Raw genomic sequence first — 25,962 nt, forward strand, 5'->3', positions numbered from 1 at the left:
GTGGGTTTTTAAATTGCAACCTCCTCCCACCTCATGATTCTAATAAATTTACAATAATTAAATTGTACAATTTTCTATACAATAAAGTGTCCAAAGCAGACGGCAAGAGCTGAAGCTTTCTTTTCTTTATTCTTTGATAGGCTGTGGGCATTGCTGACAAGGCCAGCATTTGTGGCCCAGCCCTAATTGACCTTGAACTGAATGGCCTGCTCGGCCATATCAGAGGGCAGTTATGTGGCAATCGCGGTGCTATGGGTGTTAACCCACATGCAGGCCAGGCAGCAATGGCAGATTTCCATGCCTAAAGGATATTAGTGAAGCAGATGGGATTTTACAACAATCGCTGATAGTTGTCATGGCGTTACTGAGACTCCCTAAATTAGAGGTGCAAGAGTTGGCCAACCCTGAGGAGTTAGCAGATTTGTTTAAACATGAATTAAAATAGGACAAATAACTGCTAGGTATCAGGGGTCATATTTATAAATATTATAAGATTTGGATGGATCAGAGCTGGAAAGGTTCAGTTGGTGGGTCGCCCCTTTGAAAAAGGGGGATCCAAAAATTGGCGCTCCCATCAAACAAGTCTCATCGCCGCATGCCTGGAATTTGTTGGGAACCCACCTCACAGGCACAGCCTTTCCCTGCTTGTGCACTTACTTAAAACCCATGATTTTTCCAATTCTGGTGAAAGGCCGTCGGCCTGAAATGTTTCTCCCTCCACAGCCTGATTGTCGAACATTTCCAGCATTTTCTGTTCTCATTTGAGGCCAAAACATGATTTCTTGCCTTCAGCTGCCCTGCCTTCAGCTGCCCACCATTTGCCTCCCATCCTAACAGTACACTGCCTTTCCAGCCAATGGGAAAGCAAAACGGACCATTTCCCAATCGGATGTTTCTCAACTGGATGGCTCTCTGCAGTGCCCTGGAGATTAATTACAAATTCCTGGAAACTCCAGGCCAACCGTTGAAGGTGTTGGCAACCCAAAGTGCGATGGACTCCAAAGTAACAGCACAGTTAATTTTGGAGCTGGAACCAGCATTTTTTTGCCCAAGAGCCCAGCTCCATTTGCTGTCAAAGTACCTGTGAATACAAGTTTGTTTGAATAAGAATATATTCGCGGATTTCTGACTTCATGTTCAATGGCAGGTTTCTTTTTCTGAAATCATTCTAAAAGTCAAACTAAAGCTAAAGAGCCTTGCATAACTGGTTTCACTGTAAGCCGTCCAGTGTAAATGTATTTTTGGCAGATTTCTATTCCAAGGGTCAGGTGGTTAATTTGGAAAGGATGGGATAGAGGGGTGGTTGAAATCTGTAATTCAATCTAGGAGGGCTGGCTCACAGCAAGGTGGGTGGGTCTTACACGGAGTTACTTAGGGTATAAAAACAATGTGCTGAAATTAAAAGGAGGTCCGAGAATATGAAAATGAAGTGGAGAAGGAGTGGCACTGGACTGCTCATAAAAGCCAAACTGTTACAAGAGAAAACACTTGGAGAGGAAAAAGACAAGAGTTGCTGTTCCCCCCAGTGCATGTTCCATGAGTTGGCATGTTGGCGATAACCATCAAAGTGTGGGGTGCACAGCATCACCATGAGTGTGCACAGCACCGCGTCTGCAAAAGATTGGATATCTGACTGTTTTACAACTGCAGCTCAAGTAGGTTATGAAGTGTGCTGGAATTTTAAAGCCGTACTATTGTAAGCATTTGCTTTTCTGTCTTACGAGCACTGCAGTGTGATTTATTTGCACTAACTTTTTATGCACAGAGTATAAACATTTCTTTTTTAAAATAAATTTAGAGTACTCAATTCATTTTTTCCAATTAAGGGGCAATTTAGCGCGTGGCCAATCCACCTAGCCTGCGCATCTTTGGGTTGTGGGAGCGAAACCCACGCAGACAGAGGGAGAATGTGCAAACTCCACAAGGACAGTGACCCAAGGCCAGGATCGAACTTGGGACCTCAGCGCCGTGAGGCAGCAGGGCTAATCCACTGCACCACCGTGCTGCCCTTATAAATCATTTGTGATTTCATCTACTTTGTCCCTCTTTTAAAATGTATTTTCTGCTTTCCTTTAAGGCTTCCCTCCCTCCCTCAGGGTCTTAGCCAAGAGATAACAGAGAGAGCGGCAGGCTGCCGTTTGTTTTGAATAGTCAACTCAAAGATCGGTCCTGCATCTCCTACCCACAGTGTGAGCACACCAAGGGAGAATCATGGACTGTATTGCCTGTTGGAGTCAGTGTCGCCCAGAGATGTCATTTCTATTGGCTCTTTCTTTAAAAAAAGCAGTGACTGTCTGATGAGAACACAACTCTGAGAGACATCTCCTGAAGACGTTCAGCCCAATCGCAGAACCAGTGATATAAGGCAAGGGGAAAATCCAGATTCTAACTGGAGGGGCGGAGTGGCCTCTGCCATTGTGATATGCCTCGAATCATGCATGAATTGAATCTAACGACCCAACTGAATAAGCTACATTAGTGCTGCTATTACACATACTAGCTACATGGCTTTTCTCTAAGGCAAACCGGAATGCTTTCACAATTTATTGAGTTTTTAACTAGGTGGAACAAAAGCGTAAAGAATAATGGATATTCGGGAATTAAACTAGTAGTTTAATCAAAGAGCTAAAGTAGTGTTAGAAGCTTCTAGAAGGATTGCAGAGATTTGATTAATTTCTTGAAATCCCTCCAGCCTGATTGTTTTTAATATCTTCTCATATTAAGTTTTGTTCAGATTCAAAACTCTGACCCTAGTTAGTAGTTGATGCCACTCACAATATTGAAATGTTCATGCCGATTGACTAACTAGTTATGAACCTTTTAATGTCCGTGAAATCACAGAATCATAGAATCTACAGTGCAGAAGGCCATTCAGCCCATCAAATCTGCACCAGCCCTTGGAAAGAGCATCCTGCTTAAGCCCACGCATCCACCTTATCTCTGTGACCCAGTAACCTTACCTAACCTTTGTACACTAAGGGCCAATTTAGCACGGCCAATCCACCTAACTTGCACATCTTTAGACTGTGGGAGGAAACCGGAGCACCCGGAGGAAACCCACGCAGACACGGGTGAAAGTGCAAACCCCACACAGACAGTCACCCGAGGCCGGAACTGAACCCGGAACCCTGGAGCTGTGAGGCAGCAGTGCTAACACTGTGCCATCGTGCCACCGCACAGCGGTACAATAAACAGTGTGAATTTCTAGTTCGTTAAAATTCTAGCGACTCAATTACAGATTTAATTATCTGAATAGAAAAAAATTGCAGGGCTGCAGGAGAGTGGGACTAGCAAAGAAACAGCATAGAGACAATGGGCCTCCTTCTGATCTGTAACCAGTCTACAATTCAATGGAGAGAGTGCAAAGAAGATTTACAAAGATGATAGGCACGATCTACAGGCTGCGTCCTGCCGCAACCAGGGTGTGACACGGCTGGTAGATGCCTCCTGTGGGATTCCCGACAACCGTTTCACCCCGCGAGCTCTAACTAGATCTCTCAAGACGTCACGATCTGTGGGCAGGACCCAATCTCGCATGGCTAAGTGAGTTTAAGAACCCACTTAGTCTTGCTCCCACCGGATCTAACTGCCACCTGGCCTCACCAAGGAGACCCCAGACAGGCATCGTTCAGTACTGCTCCCCACAAATGGAGACCAGGCGAAACAGTACCTGGGTGTGGGGGGGTGTCGGGGGTCTCCCAGGCGATCGGAGAGACCTCTGGGAGGGTAGCACCCTGACACTGTTGGTGCCGCCTGGGCACTGCCAAGCTGGCAGGTGCTCTGCCAGTGTGCCAGGCTGGTAATACCAAGGTGCCAGGCTAGCATTTTGCCCACGCTGGAACCCTGGCCTGGGGTGCCCTGTCCGTGTGAGGTGGGATGCGGGGTCGAGAGATCGGACGCCATTTAAAAATGGTGTCCCGGTCTCTTTCTGCACAGAAGTGTTCCGCTCGCCGGAGCTCCTCAGCGCAGGAAATGACGCTGAGTGTAGCCTCGGGGGCGGGGGGGGGGGGGGGGGGGGGGGGGGGAACCCCGCCAGGGCATGAAAAACAAACTGCGCTGTTAGATAGCGGGGTTGTTCCTGGTGCTTTTCGCTAATCCTGCTAGAAAGGACTCTTGTTGGATTGCGCCCGATACCAGAAATATGTGGGTATATATGTATATATCGGGAAAAGATTAGCTGGGCGAGGTCTCTTTTTTCTTGATAAAAGTATGAGTGATGATCTAATAGAGGTCTTTATAATTGCAAAAGGGGGTGGGGGTGTGATGTGAGCACAGGACCCTCTGTGTTTTCACAAGCTCTGTCTCTACTCGTCTTTTAATCCTTTATTTTATCTCAATGCACATTCCATCATTATCTTTTTTTGGGATATGCCTTGCACTATGTCCCTGGATGCTCCTGGTCAGAGTTTGGCGACGAGAAGCCGAGTTAAATCAGAGAGAATCCTCGTTTGATTAAGGCAGTCGGAGATGGCTGGGTGGTGTCCAGCTTGTAGTGGTGGTTGCGATGGTGAGTGGGCCCAAACCTCAGCGGTGCTGTTTGCATCGGGATGATGGCTGCCATTGCGAATGATGTTTTGGATGATCTCGGATCTGTGGTGCAGGTCTTTGCTGCAAAGTATCCTTAGGAGAATGGAGGATGCATAGAAGAGAATACCGGTATTTTATAGAGCAATTCTATAAATGGGGGCCATTTATGGGGGCCCACCTTCAATTCTTAGAAACCCTGCTGCATGGTGTGTCATCTATCGCGACTGATTTGGGAAGTGGGGTCCGGACAAGGAGTCCCAGTGAACCTGGTCTCTTGCGAGACGTAGGAAGCGAGTTCCCGATTGAGTTTGAAAATTGCTGCCATGCACATCAGGTTTGAAGGAGCACAATGTATCCGGTCTTCGAGGCCTGGGGTCAGTTGGGCCTCGGACCACTGGTCATATACTATCCTGTTCTCGATGCTTATTGCAAGGGGTTGGAAGTGGCTGGTCATGTCATCTCCCTCGGTCAGACCCTAGGTTCCTAGTTGCCTGGGTGTCAGGGCGACGGTACGGCAGAGGTAAAAATACTTTGTTCGATGGAATAGTTTGTGAGATCCTAGGGGTTTTTCGACGATCCTGTCATGGCTTCGGCCTCCAAGTGACATAGGTGGTGTTATTATCCTGCAGTTCATTAATAATTCTGGACTTTGCTCCCTTTTGGTTATGCTATTTATTTCTTGTTGTTGTCTTTTCTCCTAGCAAGGGTGGGCAAGGAGTGAGCACGAGGGTGTGGGTCGTCGGTTATAATATTTTGGCAAAAATCATATTCAGTGGGTAATGTGAAATGTGGTTTGTGCACAGTCTTACTCCTGTTTTTTAATGTGTTGTAATACTTGCAGTTATGAGAAGGGAGTGCATTTTAGACACCCCCTATCTTGTTTAAAATGAAAATGAGTGGAGCCACGGGAGGGTGATGAGTGGATGGTTGATGTGGAGGTGGGCAGTAGGGTTAGTTGAGTCCTCACTAGGATCGAGGATAGCCTCCAGTTAGAGCTAATTGCATCAGATTTTGATTTTGACTTTTTTATTACTTTGAATTTCGAGAATCCGTGCTGATTTCCATCAAATGCCTGGGCAGATCATGTGTCCTGGAGAGGACTGGGTTCCTTCTTATTCTTGCTTGGAGTTGGCGGGATTTACTTTCAAGTTATTAGGGTAGGGAGAAATGAGTGGGGATATACGTCAGGGTAGGGTTGGTTAAACCTTGTTTGAATTGTTGAAGTGAGAGTCTGTTTGCTGTGCTCCTACATTGTTGGAGCTCTTCTTCGGTTTGGGGGTAGGCTTGATTCGGGAGTTAGGCACCCTCCTTCCAAGTAGTCTTGTATCGTGGTTTCCTGAATGTCCTCTTTGTTGTGGCTGGGCCTTCCATGGGGAGGCAATATCATTCTCTCCATTGCGACAGTGCTGTCTTTCCCCTACTATCCTCTTTACAATGGCATACAATGCTGGTCTAATGCCAACGTTCCTCGCCAAGTTCCGGCATTCCTCTTTGGGGGGGGGGTTCTTCTTCTCTTCACCTGGGTGAACAGCGTACTGTAATGAACCCTGGTTTGGTTCAGCAGGTTATATGGGGTTTCCCTTAATCATTCCAGGGAGGAAAGACTAGGTCCCCCTCCCAGACACCCAATTATTGGGTGTCTTGATGATTCATCTTTCCTTTGGTGGTGGGGTCTCCCTGGTTGAGGCTGGTGTGATTTTTCTACTGTTGTGGGGTTGCTGCAGTTCCCTGGGTGTGGTGGGTGAAGTGCAGGGCCAGCTGGGTCTTGGCTCTTGGTATGTGCTGGGTGTCCTGACTCCGGTGTGTCAGTGTGTGCTGGACTAGGCCAGGTCCGGTGATATAGTTGCTATCTTTTTGCCCCCTTATGCTTGGGACGTCCCTTTTTGAAGTCACTTATTAGGAATGTCCTGAGAGGCTGTTTTTTTTTTGATGCGTTTTAATATCCTTGGTTGAGACTCCTTTGTGCATGAGGGCCTGGGGTTGAGCCGGGCCATGTACTATGGCTGATATCCTGTTGCCCTCTTATTGTTGGGACGCTCCTTTGTCTGAACGAGTAGTTTTTTTCTCTTCTTTCATAATAGGTGGTGACATGCACCGGAGAAATATGGCTGGGCCCTGGTCCTCTTTTATCCTGCAACCTTCTACTAATGGAAATTCTCCCTCTTTTTTCACTGTTTCAATTAGGGACTGACCATAATCTATATCCATAACTGCCGGTCCACTCTGGATAAATATGTGAAATGATGATCGTTATGTCCTGTGCTTGAGGTTGAGGTTAAGTTGCATTGTGTGATATATGTATAACATCCTTTTTGAATGGGTTCTCGTGTAGTTTCTTTGTATTTTACCTTTTTTGTTATGGTGGACATAAAGAATCCGTGATTAGTTCCTGCAGGGGTACAGCTGGGTCTATTATCCGAGGGGAGGAGGTTGCAGTGGTCATTGATGCCTCCGGTGCTGCTGGAGTAGAACGAGGTGTGCTGGTGTGCACACGCTAACATGGCGCAAAACACTTCTCCTGAACTCTCCTGGTCGTTCAGAGCAATCGCCATGAAGGAAGGTGTGCACCATTTCACAATGTTTTCATGGCCTTATCCTTTTCCCCATTGTTCACTGGTGAAGCATACAGAAGTGTCAAGTTGAGTCTAATGACTGTATTAAGCCAGCTATATTGCGATTTACCTGTTCCCCTCTGTATCTATGGATGTTGAGACTTTTTTGTCTTGCTGAGCTGTCCCATTCCTGTGTTATTTGTTAAAATGTAAAACTTCAATATATATATATATATATATATATATATATTTAATTATAAAAGGTTTTGTTAGAGTGGATACACAGAGAATGTTTCCTCTTATGAGAATGACCATAACCAGAAGCCATTGTGTCCAAGAAATCCAAGGGAATTCAGAAAAAAACATCTTCATTCTAAGAGTGGTGAGAATGTGGAACTAGTTACCACAGGGAGTGGTTCAGTAATAGTACAGATATATTTAAGGTGATGCTTAACAGGCATACATGAGGGCAGGAAGTAGAGGGTTAAAATGGTAGAATTAGGTAAGGAATGATGGAAAGAGGCTCTAGTGGAGCATGCACACCAGCATGTGCTGGTTGTGCCAATTGGCCTGGTCCAGACTACTGCAGCACGGCGGCACAGTGGTTAGCACTGCTGCATCACAAACCAGGGACCCAGGTTCGATTCCGACCTTGGGTGACTGGGTGGAATTTGCACATTCTTGGCGTGGCTGTGTGGCTTACTCCAGGTTTTCCGGTTTCCTTCAAAATATGTACAGGTTAAGTGGATTGGCTATGCTAAATTACTCCTTAGAGTTCAAGTTTAATTTATTTGGGGGTGAGGTGGGGGATAGGCCTAGGTAGGGTCCTCGGTGCAGACGCGATCGGCTGAATGGCCTCCTTCGGCCATTAGGGTAGCAAGCATCACCAGCTAGGCCAGCATTTTTATTCCCCATCCTTAATTATCCTTGGGAAGTTGGTGATGACCTGCTTTCTTGAATCATTACAGTCCATATGGTGTAGGTACACCCACAGTGCTGTTAAGAAAGGAGTTCCGGATTTTGATTCAGTGACAGTGAAGGAACAATATATTTCCAAGTCAGAACTGTGTGTGACATGGAGGGGAATTTGCAGGTGGTGGTGTTCATATATTGCTGCCCTTGCCCTTCTAAGTGGGTCTGGTCACAGGTTAGAAAGGAGCAATCAAAGGAGCCTTGGCAGTGCATTGCATTGGATTTGTTTATTGTCACATGTACCGAGGTACAGTGAGAACTATTTTTCTGCGAGCAGCTCAAACAGATCATTTAGTACATGAAAAGTAAATAAAATAAAAATAAAGTACATAATAGGGCAACAAGGTACACAATGTAGACATAGACACCGGCATCGGGTGAAGCATACATGAGTATAGTATTAATCAAGTCAGTCCAGCGGGGAAGTTGTTATTGAGTCTGTTCGTGTGTGTTCTCAGACTTCTGTATCTCCTGGCCGATGGAAGAAGTTGGGAGAGTGAGGAAGCCAGGTGGGAGGGGGTCTTTGATTATGCTGCCCGCTTTCCCCATGCAGCGGGAGGTGTAGATGGAGTCAATGGATGGGAGGCAGGTTTGTGATGGACTGGGCTGTGTTCACGACTCTCTGAAGTTTCTCGCGGTCTTGGGCTGAGCAGTTGCCATACCAGGCTGTGATGCAGATAGGATTCTTTCTATGGTGCATCTGTAAAAGTTGTTAAGAATCAGTGTGGACATGCCAAATTTCCTTAGTTTACTGAGGAAGTATAGGCACTGTTGCGCTTTCTTGGTGGTAGCGTCGACGTGGGTGGACCAGGACAGATTTTACGTGATGTGCACCCCTAGGAATTTGAAGCTGTTAACCATCTCCACCTCGGCCCCATTGGTGCAGACAGGGGTGTGTACAGCACTTTGCTTCCTGAGGTCAATGACCAGCTCTTTAGTTTTGCTAGCGTTGAGGGCTAGATTGTTGTCGTTGCACCACTCCACTAGGTTTTCTATCACCCTCCTGTATTCTGATTCATCGTTATTCGAGATCCGACCCACTATGGTCGTGTGGTCAGCAAACTTGTAGATGGAGTGGAACCATCTTGTAGATGGTACACACTGTTGACGCGCGGTGCATCAGTTATCAAGGGCGTGAATGTTTAAGTTAGTGAATGGGATGCTGAACAAGCAGTTGCTTTGGCCTGGCTGGTGTCAAGTATCTTGAACAGTGGTGGACAACATCTGAGCATCATATGAGGTAACTTTTGTGATGGGTGGCTCTTTTTCATAGCTTTTTAAAAGCAGGCACGGAGACCAAACAAGAGCAAAATGGTTAAGTCTGATTCGAGTAATTTGTTGCCTAGCACCTTATCCCATTAATTAAGAGCAATGGAATATTTTTGCCTTTTGTGAGACAAGGCAAGAAAAATGTCAGAAATTTCCAGCAAAATCCATACACTTCCCGTATTGGCATTTCTGCCAAACGTGAGGGAGGTTGGTCGACATGAATTTCTATGTATACAGAACATTTGCTTTAAATCAGTGTGACAGAGTGTGAATGAGCTTCCCCAGATCCTTCACACTGTTTAGATTTGTTGCATTGTTGCTGGCGCTAATGCTACCCTGTGAGAGTGCAGATTCCTTTTTTCCGAGAAGGAATACCAGGAAACTCTCTCAAGTTGTGCGCAATCACCTGATAAGGAGATCTCACTTTGTAGTCGAGGTAATCTGGACAGTTGAAATTCATCCCAGACAGTGGCATGAAACAGGTGACAACCAATCAGCAGCCTGCTTTAAACTCTGTCCAATTACCTATTCCAGCAATCCATAAGACCATAAGACATAGGAGTGGAAGTAAGGCCATTCGGCCCATCGAGTCCACTCCACCATTCAATCATGGCTGATTTCAACTCGATTGGCTGTCAGCTATTTTACACAACCGACCAATCCTGATCCATACCCACAAAGATCTTACCAAAACTAAGGGCAGAGTACTATTACCCAACACTTTGGACAGGATCTTCCGGGCCTGTCAAAGGAGGACCCTCCGCCCCCTCCCCCACGCAGCTTCCCCAGCAGCGAGATGGGCGAGCCACACAAAATGCCATAGATATCGGAGGGACCAGAACAGCCTGCCAGTGGTCAATAGTTAGCTACCGTTTAATCCCACCCTTTGCGGTGAAAATTAATTGTGTTATGGGCAGGAGGGGGATTATTTTTAACAGCAATAATTTCTCCACTCACCACCCTTCCATAAACAGAAAGATGTTTTGATTTGTTTCCCTCTATTGTGATGGCATTCTTCCCAACCACTGTTTTGGTTCTGACTCAATTTTACATTAATAACCTCACTGCAAACTCGAGACAGGATGAACTGAAAGGGTTAGTTTATTTGCACACACTCAAAATGCAAGAAGAGGGTTGTCACATTGACTCGTGCGCATTCTTACAGTAAAAGGATAGAGAAAAGATTTACAGTACAGCGACAACACAAAGGAAATATTGGGTTAAATTCTCTGCGTCGCAGTGCAAGTAGCAGAGTTAGCTTAGAGGCGGAGAATCCAGCGGTAGTTTAGAAAATAGGATCGGCGCTGGCATCCATCCAGACTCCCATGATTCTCCATTCCTCTGGGCTGGGAATCACATAGGCGAGAATTACTACTGGTACTCACAAACGCGTACCTGATGCGGTGGACCTCGGGGTGGGCCAAGGGGTAATTTAAGGGAGTTGCCCCCAAGAGGGCAACCTTCTCCCCCACAATTCAAGACCCGCCTACAAGCCCGCCACCATAGACTCCCCAAATAAAGGGACCCTCCCACAGAATCCCTACATAAATAGACCCTCCATAGAGACCCCCTAAATATTGAGACCCCCCCCCCAAGAAGAGACTCCTGTCAGGAAGCCCCCCCCCCCCGCCCCCATAAATGTGACCTCTGTCAGGAAGCCACCCCAGAAACGAGACCCCTGTCTAAGCCCACCAGGAGAGACCCATATCTGGAAGTTAGAGTTCAGTCCAGACAGAGGCAGTGAAAAGAAAATCACTGCTTCAACACTCACCTGGGCAATACATCTGCTGGCTCAGGCAGAGGAAGCAGAACCTGTCAATTCCAGGAAAGAGACAACCAGTCAGCTGGGTATAAACCCCCTCCGATCTTGGATCTGCAAGCCATTCATTAATTTCTCCTTGATACTGATTTTACTGTGCTGGGATTGACAGCTTCCCCACACACACATACACACAGATGTCAGCATTCTACCATTCATCTTCCTTCACAGTTGAATAACTCTGAAGTGCTCTAACCACAATGTTTGTAAACATCAAGCTTTGATTGACAACTTCTGGACCATTTCAAACAGCATCAAGTGCTTTCCAATCACCTCCCTTCATGGTTAGAAACATAGAAAATAGGAGGAGGAGGAGGCCATTTGGTCCTTTGAGCCTGCTCCGCCAATCATTATGATCATGGCTAATCATCCAACTCAATAGCCGAATCCTGCCTCCGCCCCCCCCCCCCGCCCATATCCTTTGATCGCTTTCGCCCCAAGTGCGATATCTAACTGCTTCTTGAAAATATACAATGTTTTGGCCTCAACTACTTCCTGTGGTAACGAATTCCACAGCCAGCCACCTTCTGTTTGAAGAAATGTCTCCTCATCTGTCCTAAATGATCTACTCATAACCTCAAGACTATGAACCCTAGTTCTGGGCACACCCACCATTGGGAACATCCTTCCTGCATCTACCCTATCTAGTCCTGTTAGAATTTTATAGGTTTCTATGAGATCCCCCCTCATTTTTATGAACTCTGGCGAATATAATCCTAACCGATTCAATTTCTCCTCATACGTCAGTCCCACCACCCCAGGCGTCACTCTGGTAAACCTTCACTGCACTCCCTCTAAAGCAAGAACATCCTTCCTCAGATAAGGAGACCAAAACTACACACAATATTCCAGGTGTGGGCTCACCAAGGCCCTGTATAATTGCAACAAGACATCCCTCGGAGTTTCCCTGCCAAGGGATGTGGCATATCCTGAAAAGGGGTATGGTCATGAAGGGGATTTGGAGGAGCATTTGGCGACCCCATAGCGGGTGTCATTCACCTGGGGGATTGGGGGGGCCAATGATTGGGGGATCCTTCAGATACTGGCTAGAATGGGTTGGGGCCTGAAGAGAGACTCATTGGGAGGGCTTGGATGCCAACGATCCTTGCTGGGGGATTGGGGGGGGGGGGCACCTGTACTTTCACTTTGGGATTGAGACACCCTTTAACAATGCCACCCCAATCTCGGAGAGGCCGGGCTCGCTGGCGTCTTCGGGTCGAAAGCATCACTTTTTCGATGGGTCTCACCCCGGGTCCAAAAAAACGACTTAGTGTGGGAAACCGCAATGGAAATATTGCCAACTGTTTTTTTAGAGAATTCCACCTATTTTTTCACATGGGTTCCAGAGTCCAGAATCAAAGTCCAATGAATCTTCATGAAGGATTGGCAAGTTGAAAACCGATGTGGTATAATTCATTTTTCCGGTGGTTGACTTTACACAATGAGATAGATTTTTCCTTGCATGCCTGTCTTGTAGATGACGGGACATAGTTTCCAGCAGAACCACTGTAGATGGAGCCAGATATTCAGCCTGGGCAGAGCTCCTTTACTGCAAGGCTGCTAGTTAGATGGTAACTCACAGACTGAAACTTTGCAGTTCAGCAAGGCAATATTACTGGTTCCACAAGCCAGAAGTCCATATAACCTCACCCCATTATCTTTGACAAAGGACGTGTATTTCTCATCCAGATCCCCGAGATGGTTGAATGGCTTAACATTTAAAAATTGAAAGGAAGGACCCTTTGGCTTAGCAGGCCCCTGTCATCTAGCCTAGGCTATGAAACACAATGGCAACGAGCTCTTTTATAAAATACATATTTTATAAAATAATTGCAGTGTGAGGTTTTAGTCCCTCACAGTTGAAATACCCAGTTTACCGTTTTAGTATAATTCAGGCTGTGTGTGTCACGTTGAATTGAACTGCATTAAAGAGAAATGTAACTCCAGTACTGTCAAAGGATTAAAATATAGGCAGAATCACAGTTCCTTGTTTCTTATTCTGTATACTGATAGTTGGGCATAAGCATATTTAAAAGGCAACAGTGTCAAAGGGGCATATTGTGATCACACCATGAAATGCAAGGGCAAAGGGTTTATGTGATGAGAACTCCAAAGGGTATAAATGTGTTTCGGGCTGAAGTCAATGGAATAGAAACTCGGTTGGAGTGCTGAATCAAGTTATTGCCCATTTGCTGCTACTTTCACCCTCCTGCCCCCCACAACCACCTGCAAAGCAAACCCCCTCTCCCCCCAAGATTGTACTTCATGTATGCCCCACCTTCTCAACCTCGCCTCTTGCCTAAGGTGTGGTCACCTTCACCTGAAATCACCACCAGTCAGCTCGCAAAGAGGGATCAGCCTATGGTCCTCTGGGGCTGTGGCAACATTTTACTTCAACCATCCTAAAGGAAAGGACTTGCATTTATATGGCGCCTTTCACTCCCTTGGACATCCCATAGTACTTTACAGCCACTAGAGTACATCCAAAGCGTAGTCCCTACTGTAACGAACATGCTCTGCAGAGCGGTTCACGAAACTGGACCAATTTCTCAGGGCAAATGGGGATAGATAACAAATGCTGGTCTTGCTGGTAACACTTGCATCCAAAGAATACTTGTGAATTTTTTGAACTGTATACTTTCATTTTTGTTCCTGTAGGAGTTGAATTGTTTTGCATTTATTTTTTGGAATAAATAGTGGGCTGTAATTCTCCCAACAAATTCAGGGGGCGCAATCTAACGGAAAAGTTTCTAACTGTGGTAGTGAGCAAAAACAGTCGGGTGTTTCCTGAGGGCCGACCCCGCGAGGCTGTCACCGGTATCTACCATTAATTAGGTACTTAATGATGTCCCACCAGCTTCACGCCAGAAAAGACTGTCCCACCAGCTGATTCGCCTGGACGGCACTCAGCAGCTCCCCGCTTACAATCCTGCAGAGAAATCCCCAGACAACACGCAGCCATGCCATCCTGCAGAACGGCTCCACGATTTGGAGATGCCAACCTGGCCAGGCTGCTGGAGGCGGAGGCCAGACAGGATACCCTGTTCCCCCGATGGGATCAGAGCGTCAACTACAGGGCAGGCAGTGCCGCCTGGGAGGCAATGGTGGCGGCCATCAGCGTGGGGAGTACCGGGCAGACCGCCGCCCAGTGCCGCAAGAAGCTCAACTAACTCAACAGGGGCTGGTTTGGCACAGTGGGCTAAATAGCTGGCTTGTAATGCAGAACAAGGCAGCAGTGCAGGTTCAATTCCCCTACCAGCCTCCTCGAACAGGCGGCGGAATGTGGCGACTAGGGGCTTTTCACAGTAATTTCATTGAAGCCTACTTGTGACAATAAGCGATTATTATTGAAAATGAAAATCGCTTATTGTCACAAGTAGGCTTCAAATGAAGTTACTGTGAAAAGCCCCTAGTCGCCACATTCCGGCGCCTGTTCGGGGATGCTGGTACGGGAATTGAACCGTGCTGCTGGCCTGCCTTGGTCTGCTTTCAAAGCCATCGATTTAGCCCTGTGCTAAACCAGCCCCATATTATTATTATTTTTATTAACTCCCAGGGCCCCATGGCACCAACCAGGAGGAGGGCACACTGGAGGACGACCAGGAGCCGCCCTACGGGGAGGGCAGTCACTAGCTCCTCTGAGTCTCTCCTGTGTCCACTTTCCCCCCCCCAAACCCGAGTCTCCCCCCACCCCCCAACAATGGTGCTTCTTGGGGTCAGCAGGCGGAACAGGGTGGCACAGCTACGCCAAGGTGGCTAGGGCCCTCTAGCCCTAGACCCTCCAGAAGAGCCCACCAGGGGCATCAAAGGCCCCAGGGAGCGGTAAGCAGCAGACTGCCTCTGCCTCTGATCTGCATCCTGGGAACACACCTAGACATAGTGGCACAGCACGGAAGGCTAAGAAGATTGAGGACCACAGAGGGCACGGAGGGAGGGGGGATGGCGGCCTATCGGTAGCTAGGGAGTTAGGGCCACGATTGTACACCATTAAACCACGTTACACCCAAGACATTTGAAGCCTCTGTTACGATATTCCCCATTGTGGACCAGCCTGCACCCCCGCCTCCCTATTCACTCTCTGCCCTCTATCCCCCCCCCCCCACCCCCCCAGGCATACCGCATGCAGGTGATGGGTGTGAACGAGCTGTCAACAGGCAGACGGGCTATGGCATACACTGAGAAGCACCAGAGCTCAGCTCACAGCAGGTTGTCCTCACCCTCCTGCTTTGTCTATTGACCCCCTGACAGTGCTGACACAGACCCATCAGCCTGGAGTGATATAAGACAGACAGATCCAAAAAGCGTGGGATTAGGTGATCACGGGGTGGAGGGCCTGAGCAGTCAAGGCGTCGGAACGGCATTTTAAGCAGTCCGATGCACCGCTCTATGATAGCCCAGATGGCCACATGGACCTCGATATATCGGGTCTCGGCATCGGTCACCGGCCCCTGTTATTAACCAGGTCCTGTACGTATCCCTCATCCATGAGCCATCCAGTCATCCTGGGGTGTCCCTCGAAGACACCAGGGTCCTCCGACTGCCCCAGGATGTAACTGCCGTGCAAGCGGGGAAGCGGGCACACATGTGCATGATCTTGGAGGTAGTCGCACACGTTGGACCCTACACATGGGTTGCTGCCTCAAGCCTCTGCTGCCGCCTTCCCCGACGTCTGGCCGCCTGGACTGCCAATGCTACCACGAGGACAGCTGCTGCGGGGTCCACAATATTATCCATACTACGATATCTGTAGGAAATTGGAGAGGGTGTGAGACTAACAATCAATTATGGCTTCCACCCCATTATCCTCTAATCTCCCGAGCCTTCACCACACTTTCGGTCCCTGCCATCTCTCAGGGTGCCATCCAATGACTGGGTTGTGCTGGGGAACCCTGTCCTGCGCAACGCCCCCCCCCCCCCCCCCCCCCCCGGCCACAGCATGGGGCCCCTTGGCACCGAGCCCCCGATCTGCATTACAAGCCAGCTATTTAGCCCAGTGTGCTAAACCAGCCCCTCATGGCTTCCTGTCAATGGGATGGCAATTGGCCTTAATTGGTGATTCTTGGTTTCTCGCGATGCCACGATCCTGACCTCACCAACATGAGCGGGCCGATTAGATCAGAACCAGATTGGCACCTGCCACACTTCCCGATTTCGGAGTTTCCCACGATCTAATCGGCTCGCTCCGATTCATTCCCATAATGGCGTGGCTGTTAGATCGTGCCCCAGACATGATGCCAAAACGATATAACCTATGCTTGTCCCACCCTATGATATCTGGAGAAAACATTGTTGTTCAAGTGGCATCTCCTTTCAAGTGTCGGCCTTGTGAAATCTAGAGCTCATCGTTTTTTTTAAATTTAGAGTGTTCAATTCATTTTTTCCAATTAAGGGGCAATTTAGCATGGCCAATCCACCTACCCTGCACATCTTTGGGTTGTGGGGGCGAAACCCACGCAAACACGGGGAGAATGTGGAAACTCCACAGTGACCCGGGGCCAGGAACGAACCTGGGACCTTGGCGCCATCAGGCAGCAGTGCTATCCATTGCGCCACCGTACTGCCATCTTTAAAAAAAATAAATTTAGTGTATCCAATTATTATTATTTTTTTTCCGATTAAGGGGCAATTTAGCCTGGCCAATCCATCCAACATGTACATTTTGGGTTATGGGGGTGAAACCCACGCAGACACGGGGTGAATGTGCAAACTCCACACGGACATGACCCAGGGCTGGGATTCGAACCCGGGTCCTCGGTGCCATAGGCAGCAGTGCTAACCACTGTACTACCATGCTACCCCTTCTAGAGCTCATCTACAGAAGGACGTTGACTGTATCGTCCATGGCAGGATAATGCCTCTCCTGTGCCTCGATGACTCCTTTCATTAATGATTGCCTCCTAGTCTCTGTTCAGTGCTTTGCTACAGCAGCATGGCGGACTTCAACAACTCAGCAGAGGAGGGATTCAATTTGCTTCATCATTCTCTGCATGACTATTGTCACGATATGCAGACATGCAGATAATGATATACAGACAGGCACAGACAGGCAGCTAATGAACAGAGAACAGGACATGACCAATGAGCAGGCAGGACACTCAGGAGTGGTATCTCACTATAAAAGGCACAAGGCACTCACACTCCGCCTCTTTCCACCGATGAATATCTACAGAGTGAGTCAGGGTGTATGTACAGTATCACACCTTCAGCACGTTGCTAAGAGCTAGTCTGGTTCAGTCAGACAGAGTAACCGCACTTAGGTTAGCAGAGAGTCGAACTCATAGAGAACTGTGCTAACTGTGCTACTGGTTCAATAAATCAGATTAAACTAACTTCAAGGTCTGGAGTATCTTTTGGTTAAAGCTGCATCCAGTTGTAGCCTGTGTTATCCCAGAGTACATAACACATCAACTATCTGCTGCACTGATCTCTCAATCAATGAATCTTCCTATTCTGCAGGAGTGTAACCTACAAGACAACTCGACCAGATCCTGTCTGGAGTTTGAGATTGCATCATACAAGTGGGTATCAAGTAATATGCTATAGTCAATGCGATCTCCTGGACTAGGTTTGATTGCCCAACAGCATTGTAGAGACATTTTGTTTCTCCTAATTGGCAGTGGGGTTTGGATCTGTTTTTCCAGCTCTGCCAGAGAAATACATGACACCAACAGTGAACAGGGTCTCTCATCGTGTGACAACAGATCATTACAAATGTATGGGGTAGGTTAGGCGAACTCGCTTGGCTTTAATTGTCCAACATTTTGTCCATATTTATTATGTTTTACCAGACTGCATCCTTCACTGGGAACTGAGTCTTCTGAATGTACTGTCTCCATCTTTGAGATATTTAGCCGATACAACCCCCGTCTGGATGGATTTTTTTAAAATATAAAATGTTTTTATTCTCCATTTTCACATTTTCCTTCAAAGTTTACACCCCACCCACAAACAGTAAACGGTAACAAATACAAAATCAATCCCCTTAACAATACCAACGATCCCATCCTCCCACCACCTCAAACAATGGCCCACCTGTCAATATATGCATCCAATAAAACAAACCCTCCCACGGTGGAAACAAAAAACAAAAGAGAAAAAGAAAAAGGAGTCCGGGACCGCCCATGGTCACCATTGACCTATAGAGTCCACTCTTCCCCCCCCCCCCCCCCTACTCAACGCCATCCAACCTCTGAAGGAGTACTGTACATGATACCCAAGAGTTGTACACCCGCCCACCGTCTCCAACTCCTCCCGTCCACTGCCTCTTGTAAAACTCCTCCTCCCAACCTCGGTTCTTTCCCTCCCAACTTCACACCCCGGCTAGACCACTCGGACCCTGTTCTGCCAGGCTCCGAAGGCCACAGCCCCTCCCCCACCTCACTCCCGTTCACTGGCCAGCTTAAACCGCACAGGTCCCATTCCCCCTTGCCCGGCCCTTGGAAAGCCCAGAAATCCCCTTTTAGCACACAAACCCCGCATATCCACCTACACCCCAAGAGCCCTCATTTCGAGTGAAAGTCCCATCACTTCCCTTGTCCAAATATATACAACATTGACTCATTTAGCCCATACACCCGCACGCAGTGAAACAAAAAGAAGTAAATACAGTCAGTCATGAGGTCACATCGGCACATGGCCATTTCTCAGTTCTGCCACAGTCCTTCTGCCTTCACAAACTCCTCTGCTACTTCCGCCGTTCCAAAATAAAAGTCCCTGAGCTTGTACGTCACCCTCAGCTTCGCTGGATATACAATGCCGCACTGCACCTTGCTAATGTACAGTGCCCTCTTCACCCAGTTGAAGGCAGCCCGCCTCCTCCATTGTAAAGTCCTGGTATACGCATATACCAGCTCCAGCTCACTGCACCGTCCGCTTCTGCTTGGCCCAGCTCAGGACCTTTACCTTCACACTGTACCTACAGAAGCACCGAGTCACTGCCCTTGGCGGCTCACTCGCCATTGGTAGAAGCCTCCATGACCGATGAGCCCGATCCAGTTCATATCAGGAGGGATCCTCCCCCTCCCCCAATAGTTTAGCCAGCATCGCGGCAAAATACTCAATCGGCCTCGGTCCTTCAACTCCTTCGGGCAGCCCCACCATCCTCAAATTCTGTCGCCTGGATCTGTTTTCCAGGTCTTCCATTTTTCCTTGCAGATCCTTGTTAATGTCCATCACCTTCCGCATCTCCTTCCCCATCGAGGCATGTTGATCACCGTGCTGTAATAACGTCTCCTCCACTTCCTTCAGCGCCTCCCCTTGCTCTCGCACCTCCGCCACTGCGCTCGCCACCGCCATGGAAATCGCCTCCTCCACCAGCGCACTCAAAACCTCTTTCATCTCCTTCTTCATTGACTCCATGTATCTTGTAAACTGCCTTTCGAATTCCGCAGCCATCACCTTAGTTATTTCTTCAGCCGTTAGCAATGCAGCCTCCCCTGGTGCTCCAGCCTCCATTTTAATTGATGACCCCTCCACTCCCCGACGGGCCTTCAGCTGTTTTCTTTACGGACGATTTTTTGCTTACCCTCGACATTTTTCTTCAGTTTCCCCCTGCTTTTGCCGCCTCCATGGACCCTGGGACCGGGCTTAAAGCCCCGAAAATGCCGTTCCCGAACGTGAGCCCTCCATTGTGCGGCCGCCTCCCGCCCGCCGTCACCAGAAGTCCCCCCTCTTGATGGATTGTTGAAAGAATTGACAGAAAGACTGTGGCCTGGTCCCTCCATCATGAAACATCAAGAACCAATGTGGCCCATCCAGAACTAAATTGAATGAAGATACGAGTATCTAATTAATAATCCACATCTCAAAATCACTTCCTTGGATCTTGCAAAAGCTTGGCACAGCTTCTGTGTTTTTGATGGAGATCAGGGAAAGTATCATGCACTTGGCTTCTAAATTCAGACTGGAATTCTCCAGCCATTGGAATTCTCTTTTCCCTCTGGCACCCCCGTCTGTGGGTTTCCCGGCAGTGTGGGCAGGCTTCAATGGGAAATCCCATTGACAAGCGGCAGAGAGAATCCTGCGCGCGCCGAGAAACAGGTGACTGAGGTCCATAATCTCGGTTTCACTCCAATCAATAATTCACATTCTGCAGAAAGTGATCCACGAAAACAAGTCAGCAAGCAGTTGGACAGATATGATTATTATAGTTGGCGCATCCTTTCCAACGCTCAGCCACCACAATTAATGTTTTGGCACGAGTAAACAAAATTAAGGTGATTAGTCACTATTGACCTCTTTGGCAGGGTTCCAATTCTTATACATTTTCTTTCTACAGCATGTTAGTTTGTTCTCGATTGATTTTGTTTTTCGACTGTTCTGACTGAACTGATTGATAAATGCCATTAGTTTGTCAGTGATGGTTATCAGGGTTTGTTGTGGTTTGTCATATTTCCTCATAACACTAGATCCATTCCCATCTGTTTTATCATCTCATACCTGGCACTGGGCTGTCACTTTTTTTGTCAGGTTTGTTCCTTTAGCCAGCTGTCTTTATTCTATGTCATGGATTGGTCATGACTACTATCGGAGTAGTCTAGAGCATGCTTTAAAAACCTGAGCTAATGTTTAATCCTCCTCTCAGTAGGTGGTCCTGTGGCACAGCTGGTGGCACCCCTGCCTTCAGAGCCAGACGTTCCAGCTTCAAATCCCACACTAGGGCTTCAGGAGGAGCATTTGTGACACGGTCAAACAGGTTGATAATCAGCCTACTAATTCGTCTAACACTTCCCCACTATTCCCCAAAACAAACAAGCATTCCCTCTCAGACCAGACACTCTGAAAATCTGATTGATTATATAATGCTTCATCTCATAAATGCTTGGCTGAACTATAAAACAGGGAAATTGAAAAATAATTTATTGATGATGCCCGAAGCATTCTAACAGTATTTGTTAATAACAGGTTAAGAAGACTGTAATAGAGAACATTTGAAGTGTACCTAGTGAGAAAATCTGTCACCAGTTGATGGATGCAAGCAGCAGGTTTGGAACTGGGCCTTTGTGAGCAAGATGCGTCACTTATTGCAACAACTGGCCTGCAAAGTCCCAGTTTTAAGCTTGCACTATCTGTCCCCACTCCAGGCGTCATCTGAATTTTACACAATTAACTGGATCTTGGCAGTAATTTCTTCTACAGGTTAGTAATCGGATTTTGTGTTTCATAAAATGGAAAACAAAGATTTTTTACTAAATCACAATGCTAGATTATTAATTTACTGAACAACAGTTTCAAACTGTGGAATCCACCAATTACTTGCTTTTAATGCCCTATCAATGCATTTATAAGAAACATATATTTATTGATCAAAATTTGAAACCACTGTAGAAACTAATGAAAGAATGTATCTTTACACAGTAACATCCACACTCAAAATGTAGCAAAGCCAAACAAGTACTTAAGTTCAGTCACTATTGCAGTCTCAGAGTTCAGTCACTATTGCAGTCTCAGCACAGAAAGCAGCCAGTTTGTACAAAGCAAGATCCCACCAACAAAAAAGTGACTTTGAAGACCAGTTTATTTGTTTTAATGATATTGAAGGAGGTATAACATTTGGCCAGAACTTTGGGGGAAACTCTACTTTCAGTTGCACCCTGCAATTATTTACATCCACCTGATGGGGTAGACTCAACCTTGGCTTTGCATTTCTTCCGAAAGATGTCACCTCTGGCAGCGCTGCACTCCTTCAGTACTGCACTGAAGTGCCAGCCTGGATTAAGAGCTCGTGTCTCGGGGTGGAACATCTTACCAAGAGGTGAGATGAACCAAGCAGATCAGCTCAAATAAATGGTAACAGGAAAGTGGAAAATGCAATCCATAGAACCACAGAACAGTTTCAGCACAGCGTGACCTAATTGAGTTGCAAAAAATTATGAGGGATCCAGATAGGATAGGCGGGATGGACTTGTTTATCCTAGCTGAGGGATCATAGATATAAGGTGATTGATAGAAGGATTAGAGGAGACATGAGAAAACATCTTTTTCTCCAGGTGAATTCACTGTCCGAATTGGTGGTTGAGGCATAAACGTTCAGCTCATTTAAAAGGCACCTGGATCTGCACCTGAAGTGCTGTCACCTGCAAGGCTATGGACCAGGTGCTGGAAAGTGGAATTAAAATGAGTAGCTGATTTCTTTTTTCTCTTTTCTTTTGGCTGATGGGCTGAATGGCCTTTCTGTGCGGAAACCTTTCTGTGGTTCTATGGATTGCATTTTCCACTTTCCTGTTACCATTTATTTGAGCTGATCTGCTTGGTTGACAAATAAAAGCTGTTCCAACTAGATGATACAAGGACTATAGACCCACAGAATGGCTACAGTGCAATGTTATAACCTATCTTATTTACTTCTCTCTAAGTGTCACTTATAAACATCTTGCTTGCATTAAGGCACTAATTTGTAGGAAAGAAAAGATTTACATGTTATTTTGAGCCTCTTCTGACCCCAAGATCTCCAAAGTGTTTCTCAGCCAATTAAATAATCTGAAGTGCAGTCACCATTGTTAGGTAGGCACTTATAACATAATGATCAGACAATCCGTTTCTGATTTAAGAATTAAGAAACCTCCCTACTCAGGAAATTATGCTACGAGATCTATCCACCTAAAAAGATAGATGGTTCAGTATCTGATCCACAAGAGGGCATCTCCAACAGTGCCGCACACCCTTTGTAATATATTGAAGTGTCAATCCAGATTATGTACTCAAATCTCTGGAATGGGGTTTGAACCCACAATCTACCAATTAAAGCAGTGAGTGTGTGACCACTAACTTACCATGCAGCAACTATTTTTACAGAGGAAAGATTCCTTTACTCAGCAGTCCTCCCTTCATCCATGTTGTCTCCTAGCCAGATAAGAGTGAGAACCATGATAGTGATTAGTTCTTACAGTCTGCAGTTCACTGATTGCTCCAGATAGTGTAACCGGAATGATGCCCGAGTGAAAGTGATCTTCCTGCAGTTCCACGAGGGTCCCTGCCATTTTTGTGGGGGCTCGAAGGGATGGTTGCGGCGTGTGGAGGATTTCACAGGTATCTCCCAGGAGAGCCCTTAAATTCCATTAAGGATTTTCCAGAACACCTGCTCCAACTCCGGTGCAAGACTGGCAGAAATTCCAGATTGGATTCACACCTATCCCATGCTAAAATTAGAGCGGTTGAGTGGCAAATATCTTTAAACACCTGAATATTTGTCAAACTGTTGGCAGCAGAATCTGTGAAATTCATCAATGACAACACACAGGATGTAGTGACTCATCTCCTTCAGTCAATCAGGATTCATTAATTAATCTGGACATGCTATCTTCCCATATGGAGGCTGCCATTAAGAAACTGGAATATACACATGCTTCCCCATATCATACTGTAAAGTAAAAACGTCATTGCATCTGAATTATAATTTTGACAAGAGCAATTTTTGCTTATTAGATTTTATGTAATCCTTAATTAAATTAATGTAATTAATAATGAACTAATTGAACCTTTTTCAGGTAAGAAGTCAGTAAGGCAGCACTGATTACTGCTTCATTCTGACAATCATTCTTGGAAAATGCATCATTATCCTGTAGAAAAGTTTGACTATGTTTTCAAGGAGGAGTTAGATTTAGCTCTTGGGGCGAAAGGGATCAAAGGATATGGGGAAGCCGGGAACAGGCTACTGAGTTGGATGATCAGCCATGATCATAATGTGGAGATGCCGGCGTTGGACTGGGGTGAGCACAGTAAGAAGTCTTACAACACCAGGTTAAAGTCCAACAGGTTTGTTTCAATATCACTAGCTTTCGGAGCACTGCTCCTTCCTCCTTGTTCACCTGAGGAAGGAGCAACGCTCCGAAAGCTAGTGATATCGAAACAAACCTGGACTTTAACCTGGTGTTGTAAGACTTCTTACTATGATCATAATGAATGGCGGAGCAGGCTCAAAGGGCCAAAATCCTACTTTCTATGATTCTATGACTGTACCAGATCACTGACGCGGTGTTATTTATTGAGTTCACAAAGTTGAAGATATTTACTGTCATTGGCAGTGGAAATGTAACTTCTCCTCTACTGGCAAGCAACTTGCGAAGTGTGGTTAAAACAACAGCAAGAAAGATGAGGGTTTTTTGGGGACAGATATGTTCTACTTTCATAATGCCCCTACAAATCCCTATTTCTCATGCAATGGTCAACACTATAACCACAGCACAAAAAACATTCTCTACAGGCTACGTTAAAAAATGACCTCCTGATTCAATTTGTTTGTGGCTTGATTTCTGCCACTGTAATCATAGAATTTACAGTGCAGAAGTCATTTTTAAATTAGTCAAGACATACTTTGTGTCTTTGAGGCACATGTCAGATGGGTGTCTGAGAAAGGAGGAAGATAAATGGCACAAACCGCTACAATGTGTTTCTAGTTGTTGATGCCAATTTTGTCTATTTCTTACATTTATGCAGAAAATGAAAGTTGGAGAGAGAGAAAACTAAAGTCAAGGTGGCTCAAGAAGAATATCTAACCGCAAAGTTTTGGTCCTTTTCTTGGAAGATCAAAGTGGGCCAGTGTGACTGGACACATGTAAAATGCAACTCTGGACCTGGTCCAGCTGAAATTGCCTCAAAGCGATGACATGCAAGGGTACAGGGGAAAGGTAGGGGGATAGCACCAAGTTGTAATACTCATTTGGAGAGCCAGCGCAGACACAATGGTCTCCTTCTGTGCCATAGCAATTCTGTGAATCTGAGTATAAGGCAAATGGTGAACAATGAAATGAACACCTCTCGTTTCTCACAATATCTTTAAACATTGTCAAAATGGATTGAGTAATGCCACTAAGGAACATAGGAATAGGATTAGGCTATTAGCCTGTTATGTTTTGTGTTGTGACAGTGGTAAAAATGCGCACAAAATATCTAGTTCTTTGACTAGTAAGATAGTTTATTAAAATGAACAGGTGGAAAGATAACTAACAAACTATAATACAAACGGTTACAAATAAGTGAATTCTCCTGGAGCCACTTCTAATGCGACTGTCCTCTAGTACGACTTACTACCAACTGCCGATCTGTGGAGTCACATGGTGGAACATCATCCCCACCTGCTGGTCGGAGGTCGCACATCCAACTATATCCATTGCTATGCACATCACCACATTCCCTTTCCTTTGGAAATGTGAATGTTTAACAAATATAACTGCTTTACAAAACATGATATGCATAATAATTTCAAACATGTTACATATACAAATTAACTGCTTTACAAAACATGATATGCATAACAGTTTCAAACGTGTCTCTTCAGAAATTTCTTCAGCCAGAGTGGTGGGTCTGTGGAATTCATTGCCACAGAGGGCGGTGGAGGCCGGGACGTTGAGTGTCTTTAAGACAGAAGTTGATAAATTCTTGATTACTCGAGGAATTAAGGGCTATGGAGAGCAGGTAAATGGAGTTGAAATCAGCCATGATTGAATGGTGGAGTGGACTCGATGGGCCGAATGGCCTTACGTCCGCTCCTATGTCTTATGGTGTCCCTTGTACACTGTTCATTACACGTTCAATCCTTCAGGTTAATGACATCTTCTTGTTGGTCTCCTGAACCTTGACCGAATCAGTGATCGTTTCATCTTTCGAAAGGCCGGTTTTCTGGCTGGTCTGTGAGTCACCAACTCTTTCAGCTTTTTTAAATGATGCTTCCTACTCAGTGTGTGTTCTTGTACATTGGTCTTATTGTCAATGCTGGTGTCTTCACTGTTGCGGCTGCAACCCAGTCAACCAACTGTATCCTCGACTCTTCTCTTTTCTTTTTTATGATCAGCTTTTTCCTTCTCCTTTTCTTCTTGGCTTTAGTGG

General features: G+C 46.3%; 1 long non-coding RNA gene across 1 annotated transcript in view; it reads left to right on the top strand.

Annotated features, from left to right (window-relative positions):
• The first annotated feature begins 1,380 nt into the window (after positions 1 to 1,380).
• The window catches only part of LOC140408338 (uncharacterized), a 92,042-nt gene continuing 67,460 nt past the window's right edge, over positions 1,381 to 25,962 (top strand). Inside the window, exon 1 of the long non-coding RNA XR_011940087.1 lies at positions 1,381 to 1,655. This is a non-coding gene — a long non-coding RNA (uncharacterized lncRNA). The remainder of the gene's footprint in view (positions 1,656 to 25,962) is intronic.

This window comes from Scyliorhinus torazame, chromosome 3 (assembly GCF_047496885.1).
Source record: "Scyliorhinus torazame isolate Kashiwa2021f chromosome 3, sScyTor2.1, whole genome shotgun sequence".
Classification (NCBI taxonomy): domain Eukaryota; kingdom Metazoa; phylum Chordata; class Chondrichthyes; order Carcharhiniformes; family Scyliorhinidae; genus Scyliorhinus; species Scyliorhinus torazame.